The 14,868-nt window shown below is 37.6% G+C and overlaps 1 protein-coding gene across 7 annotated transcripts in view; it reads right to left on the reverse strand.

Moving 5' to 3' along the window:
- Window positions 1-14,868, reverse strand: part of FRMD3 (FERM domain containing 3) — a 152,640-nt gene that overhangs the window by 81,611 nt on the left and 56,161 nt on the right. The window lies entirely within an intron of this gene.

A 14,868-nucleotide genomic window follows, 5' to 3' on the forward strand; every position in this document is an offset into this window, starting at 1 on the left:
AAGCAGAAACAACTGGCACCAGAGTGTATATGCAAGTGAGCCAAAATGCCATGGATTTTAATCAGTACTTTTTTTTTTAAATGAGAGAATAAGAAGTTATTTAATCAAGCCACTTTTTTTTTTTCCCTAGACAATACAATATTTAGTTAGCTCCACTGAGTTATACTTACTTTCAGATTTCCGTGCCCCTATGAAAAGTGTTTTTAAGAAGCTTGAAAGTTTTATAATGGAGCCCTTCCACATGCGTACATAAAAACAGGTTTTTGGGGACTCCTATAAATAATTTGAAGCATGGCTATTTTTTCTGTTTAAATAAGTAGGTACAGACAAGATGGATATGTTTTTTCCTAAGGCTGCATTTGAATATCTAACCTTAATATCACTAAAATTCCAAAACAAACCAACACACACGGAACGGATATGATACTTTGTAAATGACATAGAACACTTATGTCATAGAAGATTGACTTGCAAGTGACTGTGAAAATTTGCTTTTTTAAGCTGCATCTGGGAAATAATCAAGCAAATCAAGGAGCTTTTTCCATTCCAAAAAAACATGTTCATGCAGTTCACCCTTAATGGACACTCAAGAAAATCCTGCTTTTTTTTCCCCAAGCTCTAGGAACTGATGACGATACCAGAGCGATTCTGTATTTTCATGGCTAGATACTATTATTACTGTTTCCATTTCTGTTACTCTGAAAATTTATGATTGAGTATCCCAGTTGTGCAATAACTCCATTATTCTGCAGAAACTGATCCAAACAAAGGTCTCAGTGATTCCTGGGCACTTTCAATCTAACACAAAAGTAATAACCAATAACATGGGTTTGTTTCTGAGTTTTTTTTAATCCTAGTTTCCTTGTGCAAGTTAAAAATCAACAGAAAGTATATCTTGTTCTGCCAATTGAATCCTTCTCTGATGATGTGAAATGAGACCACAAAACATTTCCTACTGCTTCAGAATTCTGAAAGTAAGAGGAAAGGCATTTGAATAAGTTTAAAATCTTCCATTCTCCTCTGTTTGCTTTTGTTTCACTGTGAAGATCTGGGTCTATTTATCTGCATAGTGTCACAAGGAAGCAAGTCACAAGCAGATTGAACAACACTTCTGCTCTGTTATGTAACCACTGATGCCCTGCCAGCTGTGCTTCTGTCAGTCAGGAACCACTGACATCACCATGTTATAAACACAGCATTTATTTGGGCAGGGTTTTCAATCCCTTTCCCACAGGTATCTCTACTTGATTGAACGGTATCCAACAGAGACCCTCTATGTAAAGCTGTTCATAAACCAAAGCATTTGCAGGAGTAACATAAATCCACCTTAAAAAAAAAATAAAAAGAAGAGGAAGAAGAAATAAAAGCAATAATTAAAACCAACGTTTCAGTTTAAATAAGTGGCTCCAAGGCAAGGCAGGAATAATGTCTGGTTTTGAATGATTGCTTTCTTTAGTGTATGGCATATTTTAATGTCCCACAGACCTAAAAAAAACTAAATATTGAATTCAAGAACAATTTAACACCTTCATAGAAAAGAACACAATCAGGTCAGAAAACAAACAAACAAAAAAAGTTGTTCCTGGAATGTAACTCAGAAAGCAGCTTTACCCACTGAAAAATGAACTAGTGCAGCAACACAACTGACAAAAAGCAACAGAAACTTACAGTTACACTGCTGCCAGAGAGCTGTCATTAGGGAGAAATACAACTTCACTACAGAAATCCGGGAAAGACAAAGGCAACTCCTGTTCTGATAGGACAAGATCCTGCTCTTCTGGTGTGACCACACTTCTTCCAGGCTTTTTGCAAGAGGAATACCTTAAATCCCAATAGCCTCAGACCTGTCATCAATTGTTATGAGACTTGGAACTGGGGCCTGCAAAAATGCAGCTGTAAAAGGACACCTGGGAACAATCTTCTGTTCATTTCAGTTTGGGGGCACTTCCATCTGTTTGCCTTTTTTTTTTTTTTTCTCCAGTGGCACAGTGATCAAATTCACCAAGCACCCTGGGCATGTGCTAGGAGAACAGGGTTAGTAGAAAATCAGCCCGTGGAAGATGAATAGGAAGCAGTGAGGGCAGAGAAGGAAGACACCTTAGCATGTCTAAATTTCAATGCAGAATTGCAGGCTTTGGAAGGAACCTCTGGAGATCTGGTAGACAATACGAAGTTGGGAGGAAGTGTTGATCTGCCATAGGGTAGAAAGGCACTACAAATAATCAAGTCCAACTCCCGCACAGCACCACTCAAAATTCATATCTTCAAGCCAAATTTTTAAGAAGGCAGCACTGGCTCAGCTCCAAGCTGACAACCTCCAGCACCCTGGGCAACATTCTTACAGCTCTTTTGATTTACAGATTCACTGAGACTATGAACGACAGCTGCTACATGAGATGAACACCCTGGCAGCCTTAGCCTTTATTTTAAGACAATAATAGGAAAATATCTCTGCAGATGATTTGTAAGAACTGGGCATTGCATAATGCCCTGAAAACACAAAGATTAAAAACATGCCTAATTCATTTCTGAAGTAAAACACTATGACCCTTCAAAAGGACTTCCTGCTTTCTCATAATCAGCATTCTCCAACACTTTAAAGAACTTGGGAACACACAGAACATCTATTATACACATTTAAATTGAAAATTTTGTCAATTGTAAGGCAGTTCAGGTGATTTTTTTTTTTTTTTGTGGTTTTGTAGGTTTTTTAGTTAAATCTGGAGGAGGAGAAGAGGAAATTTTTCTGCTCTAACTTGGAACTGGCAGATTTCATTTTAGAAATAAAAGATTTATAATAGAATCTTCTTTTCTTTACAATGAAGGAATTTGTATTTCTACAAGCCTAAAACAAAGGGAATTGTTTAAGTATTCTTTAATAAAAGGATCAAAAAGAACATTGTGATAAAGCAGTTGGCAATTATTTAATTACAGAAATACTCTTCCACACACTACCACTTATGGCTTATGCCTTGCAAATGATATATTTCATCTGTATATTCAATTACCTAACCATAATTCATGTCAATATTTCCTAACAGTAAAATGTTGGCGAGGATGAATTTTTGTCTGTACCTGTTAATACATCTCAGGCAGACATTCCCATTTCACTACATAACTTAATGTAGTTAGCTTTTGTAAAAAACTTTTATCTACGTACATCCAAGTCTTTCCAAAGAACAGCATCACTCACCTAACCCAGAAGAAATAACCAAAGAACACACTCTCTATAGCAAAGTTCTAATTATCTTTGCTTAGAGAAGGAAAAAATTGGAAAAGTTTTGGAAATTAAGCCCCAACACCATCTGTTTATTAATGTCACCCATGTAAAGCTGAATGACAAGAGTCTCTCTCGGGAAATGTGAGGAACAGAGGGATGTACAAGAAATCCTCTAGGGAAAAGAGTGTCAACCCAACACAGCGATGCACAAGACTCAAATACACCCTACAATATCAAAACATACAAAAAGAAGAGCTATATTAGCTGGCTTCATGAGTAAGATCCCTTGCCACAAGAATGCCTCAAGTCAGGAACAAATTATTATTACTACAGTTACATTATAAAAGAGCACCATTCCATATGAGAAGTTAAGCATGAGAACAGAGGATAAAATACTTAGCCCAAGGCTCTGATTTCAGCTACCTCCTGTTGTTTTTTGAGAGGTGCTGTTCAGCCAGGAAATACAGTTCAAACAAGCCTGAACAAAGAAAAAAAAGAATTGTTTTCTAAAGGAACTTTTATGGGACTTTTTACTGTTAACAAAAAAAAAAAAAAAAAAAAAAACAACCTGTTACGTTGCAAAAGCATTTAAACTTTAGGCTTTGTCTTTCCCGGATTTCTGTAGTGAAGTTGTATTTCTCCCTAATGACAAGAGAAAATAGGAACTTAAAAGAAACCATAATATTTTTACTCCTCAGTGCAATACCTTAAGATATAAATTTCAGGAACTATTTAGAAAGGGGAAAAAAAGTGGATGTGCACACATAAAAATATACATCTACAGTACAGGTTTTTCCCCCACAAAATGCCTAATGGATTTATTTTAGCAGAAAGGCTAGAAATTAACAACAGAGATAACATGACAATTTCTCACTCATAATGGACACTCCTCCACTTTTCAAAGTCATTTGCTAAGCTGAAATGAGTTTTGAAGAGCATAATTTTCACAAAAAATAGCAGTCTTGAAGCTCAAATTTCTGAGCTCTTAATTAATTATCAGTCTAACCCCAAGTGCTATAAGTTAATTAATAGAAATAAATTAAATATATATACATATGTGTATATATGTATCTTTCCACTCATTTGAGCAACAAGTATACAAACACAACTTAAAGATAAAGGAGAAAGCAAAGAAAAAAGAAGTGTCTATGCTGAGAAGAAAAAAGTGGAGAGAAATGACAAGGCTGTATGTGCAAATGCAGCTGTGGAAGCTTTTATTAATCTTAAATGAAACTGTATAGCTAAACGTATACTGCACTGAAAATTCTCCCAGAAACATCTGCCATACTGATGCTAGAAATAAATTTATCAAAGATAGTTCCTGTTGCATGCTACCTCTCTTGGGAAATGAAGTGTGTTATTCGAGGTTACCTATTTCTCTTTGGTTTTGCACTACTTATTTGCAACAGCTGGACAGATACACAAGACTGTATTTTTGCCTTCTACCAAATTAGAGGTTACTGTTAGATTATATTGTTTAAATAATAAAGTATTGTTTAAAAACAAACAAACAAAAAAAAAATACTGAGGAAAAAATTCCACCATGCTAGCCTATGCAAGGGAAACTATAACAAATACAAAATGATATGGAAAATGAAAATTGTGTTCCATCGTGCAGTAAAATCCCAGTGGCGGGAGTGAACACAGACAAACGGAGAGACAATCAGCTCTTGACCTCAGTGTTACTCTGCAAGTAAATTACTCTGACCTAGGACTAAATTATAAATGATAGAAAGGAATATTTATAGTTCACATATGCAGTTCTCAAAAGTCACCACCAGCCAGACAGGGCAGATGTCTGAAGAAACCACAGACTCATCATTTCCTGTCCCTCTGCACATGGGCAGTACTTGGCCATTTAGGTTTTACATCCCTGAAGTACTGGTCTCACAGAAGGCTTGCAACTCTAACTGCTCACTTCTGGTAACAGCTTCCATTAGTGTAGCATTTCTGATGCCATCTGCTATTGATTTTTTAAAAGCAATGAATGCTTCTGTCAACAAATCTTCCAATCCTTTCATTCAATTTCCAGCATTATTTAGGAAAGCTAACACTGCTTTCTTTCTTCTATCCTCAAGATCAAAATTAATGTGGAAGATGCAGCTAGAAAGCACCACATCACATCTAGCAAAGCATATGAGAGATTCCAATAATGAGGTCTAAGTCTCAATCTACAAATTAATCTAAAAGCCAAATAAGAATTTAGACCAAAAAAATCCATCTGCCCAAATAATTCCCCTATATTCTACTCCAAAGACAACTCATTATTTCCACCTTTTCTAACAGCTAGAAAGCACTGTGCACTTCATACACAAAAACAAGTACTTCAGAAAAGAAAAGCAACGAAAATTTACTGCCAGCCAATCAAGACACTTTCCTGAGCAAAGGCAGGGGAAGACCTCAGTCACCCATACTGCATCCAAACCATGATGAGGGTTATGCAGGAACAGCTACACTGCTGTTTCCACACCAAATGGGAACATAGGACCACAGCAGAGAAGGGCAAGCTGGATAAAGAGAGTAATAGAACAGTGAAGCTGATGTTGCCACAAGCAGCTGGCACCCCTCAACATAATAGTAACAGCAGCTTCACCCATCCTCTGGAGCTGAGGTTACCCCCCTGCTCCTCTCTTCTCACTGGGAAAGAACAGAGTGAATGCTTGCAAGCATGACACTGGGTGTCCAGCCTGCACTGGGAAGGAAAAAGAAAGAAAAGGAAGATCACAGAAGATAATGCCCAGAGAGAGAGAAACAGGAAAAGTGCTGGATTAATGCCTATTTGAAAGGCTATCAGAGTGACATGCAAGGCTAAGAGCTTACGTAATGTATGACAAGATAGTACTGGAATCTAATCCACCATTAGGTGGCTTACTCCAGAGTCATAAGCTCAGCTGTGTAGTCAGTGGTCTGGTAACATCGGCCCTGCAGCACGCTGAATCAGTCCAAGTACTGCAAATCAGAGATGCTGCCGCCTGACCCACAACTACGGTGACAAAGTCAACAGCTCCCAGAGAACCAGTAACTTAATTTAGTATCCGTCAACAAACCTTTTCTTTCAAATACTCGTCTGCCTCATCTGTCCAAGGAAAATAATTCCTATTATGATAAAACTATTTGATTTTATCAGTATTGCAGTATACTCTCTCACTTTTCCCATGTGCTTTTACTGCTGGAATTTTGTAACTTAAAGGAATATGTTGTGTCATTTCCCATGTTTTATCTCATGACACTCTTTAGACACAGAGTGAGCTGATAGAAATTTTTTACCATGCAAAAATAATTTCCAAACTGTTCAGCTACTGCTTTACAGATATATGAGCATTCATTTATTTTCCTATTAGAATTAAACAAAAAAGAACTTTTCATCAATACTCCCCACCACTACCTTTGATCTTGTAGCAGTGTGAGATGCTAAAGGCTTGTTGTGAAGGAAAACAAACAAAATGAAACTTGCATTACGATATCCAATCCTCAGAAAACCAAATTTATGATAGATTGAACTGGGGAGAAAGACAATCCTAAAGTAGCATTCCTTTGACAAAGTGTATGTGCCAGTGCCCCCCAATAGTGTCTAATAAAAGCCAGTTACCAGCATCAAAGGAGGAATTCATACTCTATGCTATGCAAGCTTTTGTCTCTATGCCAAAAAAAAAGTTCTCAGCTCGCAATTCTTTTTAGTAGTAGGGGGGGGAGGGGGAAGGGGAGGAGAGGGATTGGATTGATTTTTCTCTTTCTTTCTCTTTTTATGGAGGTCATTCAGTCCTTGAATGATACATGAACTGCAACATTAGCACTACTGAAAATAAGACCTCTATTTGGTAGCACAGTCAGAACAAATTCTTCTTTCATTTCTAAGTGTCACCTCAGGAAATTACAAGTGTGGTAAGTATTTTATGATTCTTCTCAGAACAACTGGATATAAACCAAATCTAAAACAGAAGTTACTTCTAAATTTCTTTTAAATACAAATAAAAGAGACAAAAAGCAATTTATAGGCGGCAAAAATCCAGAGGATGCTACAAGCTTGTTCCATTAATTCAAATCTGCCCAATCTGCAGCCTACAGCCTACTTGCAGCCATCCCTACCTCATGCCATCCTGGTGACAGATCTACTCCACTGAGCGGCCCAGCCTGGCACTAGCATGCATCCATCACTCACAAGAATCAAACATCAGTGTAATCGGCACTCTCTGGGCACAGGTTGTGCACAGTGCAGTGCCAGCTCACGTGAAGGCAAACAATTGTTCCACACTGGCTGACATATTAGAAAAGCATTATAAAGACACTCAGTCATTGTACATGATGCAAAATACCTTTATAAAAACTGACCAGTTTCCCTTAACCATCCTTGCTCTCTTCTAACTCATTAAATCAACAACATAGGAAGGTGCTAAACAGGAACACCTTTAATCAATTAATTAATGTGTAAGAAAAACAACCACAGAAAACATTACATTCTGAAAACAACCAAGTAGTGCATACTTCTCTCAAACAAGTCCCTTCAAGTAAGTCAAAGGTCGTAAACAGGACATCAGAAATTTAAAAAATAAATTAAAAATTAAAAAAAAAAAATTAAGTACCTGTTTGATCATATGTAACCATCAACGCAAACTTTTGGAAAACAAGTCTGGTCAGTGGGATCCCCTAATAAACAGTAACATCCATAAATATATTGTAAGGCAGTTCATAGGTCACCCATTGCACTAGGAAGATAGACCAGATGTCAGGAAGAAAACAGAGGAGCCTGAAGTTTTGAATATTACTTCTCTTCATCCAGATCACCTATGGCATATATGGGCTTATGTCAAAAAAATCCCTCTGAAAGAGCCAGAGCCAGCACAATGCCAACATGCAGATTTTAACAAGCAAAGCTCTGACAGCTTTATACCTGCTGAACCAAAATTGGCTGCAAAACCTCAGGATACAATTGTTTTATAATGATTTTCTTTTTCAAAATTGAAGAAGATACATAAACGAGCACATGACACCAAAGAAGATGCTTATCACCTCAAGACAACTCTGAATTTCTCTGTCTACCTGACAAAGAAAAATGACCTTCAGGAAATAAAATAAGAATCAGTTCAGAACAGGCAAAGACAATAGAGCAAGCAGGCCTTTTGGGCTTCTTGCACACCTCCTCTAGGATGCAGAAACAACACTCAGCCATACACCTGAAGCAGGCTGGGAGGCAGGTCCAGGAGCAGGGGAAGACTCTACCACCAAGGGCACTTCCATCAGTAATGCAAACCATTGCCTCACATTCAGCCTCAGAGAAAGGGCTAGATTACTCAATCAGCTCAGAAAGCACTAACAGTATTCAAGACACAGGAGACCCAGCTGAACAACCATACCATATATTCCTCTGGACAAGGCAGAAGCTCTCCTTTTTCACAAGGAGTTCAATCTCGAGAACAGGAGTGAAACCTCCTCACAGAATATCCTGAGTTGGAAGGGATCCACAAGGCTCACCGAGTTCAACTCTCTTAACTCCACAGGGACACCCCCAAAATTCAAACCCTATGTCTGGGAGTGTTGGCCAAATGCTTCTCTTGACTACCCTGTCCCCACCACCTGGTCTTCCTCAGCCCCCTCCAGACCTACCCATCCCTACCTTGGCATGAAGCAGCATGTGGCCCAACTTCATCCATCATGTGGGAAGGGTCCACCAGGACTCCCAGTATAGAGACAAAATGGAAAACCAAAAGTGAATTAATTTCATCTAGCAAGCTCCAATCATCTGTTGCAATATGCAGTGAGTTACAGGCATCACATGAAAGCAGGTGTAAGTAGTTAGCAGCAAAGCTTCATGATGTGGTTGAAAGACATTTCAATAATTATCTGCTGATATTTATTTCCACCTGTTTTATACAGTGACCCCACTGAGTTGCTGCACTACACATTCATAGCTATTTGGAAATATAACAGATGACAGTCTTGAAATATTCATTTTAAGATCCTATAATAGCAATGGCTCGCAGATCAAAAATGCTGAACATCATCAGGTATTCAAGTGACAAAATGCGCATCCTTGTCTGGCTTATAATGCATATTTGACACCTCTCATGCATATACACACCACACTTTCAAGCATTTGTGTCTATGTGAGCATGCTTACATACACACACTCTATAAAAGAAAGACATTAAGTAAAAGGATGAAAGTATTCTAATATTAAAGAAGACCATTAGATCATTTGGCTGTCTGTAAAATTTGTAAAATAGAATTGTATCAATTTTATGCCCCATTCTAGCCAGTTTATTTTTTCTCTCATTTTTGTACTGTTGTATCCAGCTGTGGCAGTCAATAGTAATTTACAACTTTTAAAAAAAGAGATTGAAAGTCTGACACTGGTTTATTCTAAACATACTCAAAGCATTGTAAGCTTTGAAAAAACAAACTTGCAAAAATTGTGCTTCAGTTAAACTGTCTGCATGACACCAAGAATTACCATACTTGCTTGCAAATATTTTTTACTAAAATAAAAATACTGAAAGAATCAGAGCTACCTAGAACAATCTCCTTTCATCAAATGGATTTAGTGATGTATCATGATCTATCTGACAGCATTCAAAACCAGTTATTTTTAAATATATATATATGCTGTCATATTTAGTAATGTCCACATTCTCATGAAGCAGAACTCTTTCCAAAGTTTTAAGCACAACTTTTGCTAAAAAGCTTTTAAGTATAATCTCATTTTTATTTTACCAAGTCCCTAAAATGGCTATGAGAAGCCATCCTGAAGCACCATATTGTATAAGATTTTCCTAGACCAACAAAACTGTATCTACCTTGTTTTTCAGCACCATCCTTTAAAATTATGCAAAACGTCACCATTCCAACAGCTCCTGATATTTCAAGCTGCTGTAAAGTTTAGATATCATTTTTCCAGAAAGTATGAACAGTACAACAAAGCATGTGAGAAGAATCCCACATAGTAATTAGTTCAGCTGCTTAAATTATGCTGAAAGAGTTAGCTTGTTCTGTCATTTCAGATAAGAATTACTAACTTGCTGTTTCTTAAAATCGTGGTGTGAAGCCATTACTTGATATGAGAACAGCTCTGATGAATCCAATGAGTTTCCAGCCTGTTGCTCAAGTGCAGGTTTTGTTCAGTGCATTTCAGTAACCTTCCTCAACCCCTCCACTGGCTTCTGCAGACCACAGATACGTTGAGGACCTCAAGCAGAAACATTTGCTGTTGCACTCAAGCTCCCATTTCCAAGGAGTTACTGACAGATTAGTAAAACAGAAGGCAGGCAGGCAGCCTGGGAGGAAATTACGGTGTGGATGTCAGCCCTGCTATGTGACATTTGTGGTTCCTTTCTCACTTTGCTAAGCACCTTTCTAATGTTACCCTACAAGGCCAAAACATGTTTGGTTGCTCTCTGCTAACAGAAAGAGGAAATCCAAATAGCACTTGAGCTGAATCTTGTATTCAAGTTGCCTAAAAAATAACTGTGCTAAGGGAACAAACAGAAAACAGATTTTGACTGCAGAAAAATGTAGAAATTTCACCCACTGTGTACCATGTGCCCATTCTTTTTTTTTTTTTTTTTTTTTTCCCCCCCACTTCTCCTGATTAAAATTACAACATTCCCTGTTTTCTTCACCCATCCTCACCTACCACTCCAAGCTATGGACTATGCTGGAGAGCTTCAAAGTTAACAGAAAGACCCAGTATGGAGCTTCCACTACTTGTGAAGACTTTGGACAATTACACTGTGCACATCAAAAAAGTGGATTAGCTTAATACTAATTTTTCCAGTTTTTCTCCGATCATCAACAGTAAAATCACTGCAATCCAAAGCAACAGTTACAACAAGAGCAAAACTCAGCTCCTCAAGTCAAGTACAGTCAAGTAGCAACCATCCCACTTTCCTCCAAAGCAACATCTGTTTCCAGTTGCACATCATCTAAAATTAGAGGCAATGCACACTGGCACTGACAGTTCTCATTAATGCATGAAAATTGCGGTAATACTCAATCCACACCTGAAAGTTTCAGCCACTACAAAATTACACAATCTCTGCTTGAATTTTTAAAAAATAACAAGCAAAACACCAGCCCCAAGATAAGGAAAGCTCTGCTCAGCTCTCCTCAAGATAGCGTAAAGTTAGTAAGAATGCTAACTGCATTGTATTTATACAATTTATACAGTTTACTGTTCTTATAAGCCAGTTTTGCCATGTTCAAGGTGATTTCTGTTTATCTGCTATTGGTAATACTGGAAAAGAACAGTAACTATGTTGTATGACTTGCAGTAAATGAACTAATCCAACTCAAACAGAATTCATAAACAATCAGCCTTCAACAGCATGCTGTTGGGACTACATAAATTAGAATCAATTCAGGTTTTTCTTCTGAAAACAGAGCTATTAATCTATGTCAAAGATTTTTTCTTTCCTTATGCAATATTCTCCTGTCTAGACAGTGAAAAAAAACAAACAGTAAAAGGTCATTTTTATTTGAGATTTTAATTTTAATTTTTATTTTTTTAAGAATAAATTTATTTCAGCATTTATCTCAGAATTGGGAATAAGTATGCACATTTTATTTATTTTATTATAACATCTTAACGGCTCAAATAATGAAATACAAACTCAATAAAACTTCTTTGCTAAGAATATCAACATTGTTTTCAACTGCAACATGCAAAAGAAAAATGTCTCCTGTCCAAATAGTACACCAAGTGTATAAATAGTGTTTATTCCTATTCAATGACAAACATTAGATAATTTTTTCCATTTCATAAATTTTAGTGCTCAGTAAGAAAAAAATTGAGAGACAAATTGCATAGATTTAATGAATTACATTTTGACAGTTTTCTGCTTAGCTGCTTTCTTTCCTGTCAGTTTCTTTTTTCATGAGTAAACAAAATGCCATATTACACTGCCTCATGTTTCGGTACAGTGAGGAAGAATGAACATCCACATCCTTCCAATTATGTTCTTTTAGCACTGAACATCCTAAAACACAGCAACAATATCAGGGCACTTAGTGACATTGTGTGGCTTGGTAATCTAATCACCAATACATTAAATCTTCTGGTGCACTGACACCAGCATTTCTACTAAGACAACAACATCACTCCAGATTAGTCTGTACAATCAATCAAAGAATTAGAGGGTAAACTCTCATCAAGTATTCATAGTAGTAAGAGACATCATGGTAGTCTCCTAGACATGCAAAAAACATAGGTGATTCTTTCTTTCGGAAAGAAGCTGAGTGAAGAATAGGCCAGGAAATATGTCTGCTGACAAGAACATTGTAAGGTTGCCTAGCACAATGATGGAAAATATCTAAGCTGATACTTGTCTTATTGTGATAAAAAAAAGAACTAAATGGTCAAGAGCAGAAGCACAAACTGTCAGAGGGTATCTCCCAGAAACATCACCATGTGAGTACACAAGCTCTTTGTTACATGGGTCCTAAGCTAAGCGAAAGCCTAAAGCAGACATGTCCAATCCACAGCCTGCAGGCCACACAGCTTGCAAGGCAGCCACTATACGCCCTGTGCCATTGTGGCTCTGCCCACCCCTCACCCTCCGGAGGAAAGGAGCTATCATTCACAATAATTAAATGTTGGTGTGCAATTGGCACTGCCTGGGATAAAACCAGGGAATGGGGGGGGCACAGTGCAATGCCAACTCAAGTGAAGGCAAATTATTGTATGCATTTAGATGCAATGGTTAAACACAGTCCTGTGAACAGCAAAAAATATGCAGCTGTGTTTTCCGTTGTGTTGAAGGAATTTTAGAATAGGTTTCAAGAGTGCCAAAAAAAAATCATTAGTTTTTTGTATATTTGCAACTCCATTTTCAGGTGACATAAATACATTACCTGCCAATTTTCAAACTGATTGTATAGAGTTGCAATAAAAAACTGGATCACGTGTCTCTTCTAGAATTTCATAAGCTCTCTTTTGCCAGAGAAAGATACCCCTCATTCCACAATCACACCTTAGTCCTGTTATTGCTTTTGACAATATGTACAGTTACGAACAAATATTTTAAAGAATAAAGCATGGGAAGAGTAAAATTTCATCAAGAATCTCTGATGAATACCTTAATAACTCACTAGGAATTGCAATCACTACCATTGAACCAGCCACTGATGGATTAGTTTTGCAAAAACAAGATCAAGTCTCCCTCTAGTTTTATGGTTTTGTTGCTCTATTTTAATGTTCAAATTAAAAAATAAAAATAAAAAATAAAAAATAAAATAAATTTTGTTACTTATAGGCATTACCTGTATTATATATTTTACGAGGGCTGCTCCAAAAGTAATACTTTACTATATTGGCCTCCTATTTTACTATATTGGCCCATGATGCCAGACACAGATGTTAGTGATGTCACCTCAGTAGAGGCTGATCCTTCTCACCAGAACGCCACTACACACTATTGCCATGTGACAGATGGCAGCAGAGGGGTAGCACGCCAAGAAATGGCATCCGACAGAAGTGAGTATGGAGCAAAGGTGTAGCACTGAACTCCTCTATGTGGAAAATGTGTACATGACATTCATTAACACTTGCTGGATGTTTCCAAAGACCAAACAGTGGATGTAAGCATGGTGAGGAAGTGGATGGTGTGTTTCAGCAGTGACTACAGCAGGAGTGGGTCACCTGTGCTGGTGCAGATTTTTACTAGCGTGGTGTGAAGGCTCTTGTTCTTTGCTGGTGAAAATGCATAGCTAATGGTAGTGACTGTATTGACAAAGAGTGTTTTGTAGCTGAAAATTTGCTCTATCAAACATGTTATTACTTTGTTTTTTGCATCTGTTGTAGTTTCCATGGAAACAAATAGAAGGCTTTACATTTGGAGCATCTACATCCATGCAGCCCAAAACAATTCTTCACTCAGTGCAGCCTAGGCAAGCTAAAAGTTTGGACAGACATGGCTTAAGCTATTACTGCCATCCTAAAGCATCAAGAAAAGTAAAACAATGAAGTGCAAAACTTCCCTACGTAGACTGGTTGTTTTTTTTCAGAGATCAAAGCAAAGGTCTTATTCTGGCCATTAATCGCGTCCCAGTATATCCTAATGATCACCTAAAGAAAATACAACATTTTATCCCGCAGCCAATCATTTGAGCAACAGCTCAGTACTGGGAAATGATTGTACTGCCAGGATGCTGTTGCACATGGCAAATGAACACAAAGCAGATTACAAGGGCATGGAGGGAGGCATACAGCAACAGACTCAGGTTGGTCTTGGCAAATATTATGAGATTGGCTCTATATTAGCTTTACAGTCTGAGATGGAGAAAGAGAAGGAGATTAGAATGATAGAATAGAATCATAGAATCATAGAACCACCAAGGTTGGAAAAGACCTACAAGATCATCCAGTCCAACTGCCTGCCTATCAGCAATAGTTCTCACTAAACCGTGTCCCTCAACACAACGTCTGAATGTTTCTTGAACACCTCCAGTGTTGGTGACTCCAAACCAATTTGCAGTGTTATTTTTATAGTTGACCAATAGGCAAGTATACATACATGGCTTCTAGAAGATTCTTCAAATATGTAATACTAGGTCACTTTAGAATGTCTTACACCTAAAGCACATCACAATGAGATTGGTAGTACAACCCGACTACAGTAAAATACTACAAACCATCCCAGTAATGCTAACTTCTGGGC

The sequence above is a fragment of the Meleagris gallopavo genome, chromosome Z, assembly GCF_905368555.1.
Source record: "Meleagris gallopavo chromosome Z, MGAL_WU_HG_1.1, whole genome shotgun sequence".
Lineage (NCBI taxonomy): Eukaryota > Metazoa > Chordata > Aves > Galliformes > Phasianidae > Meleagris > Meleagris gallopavo.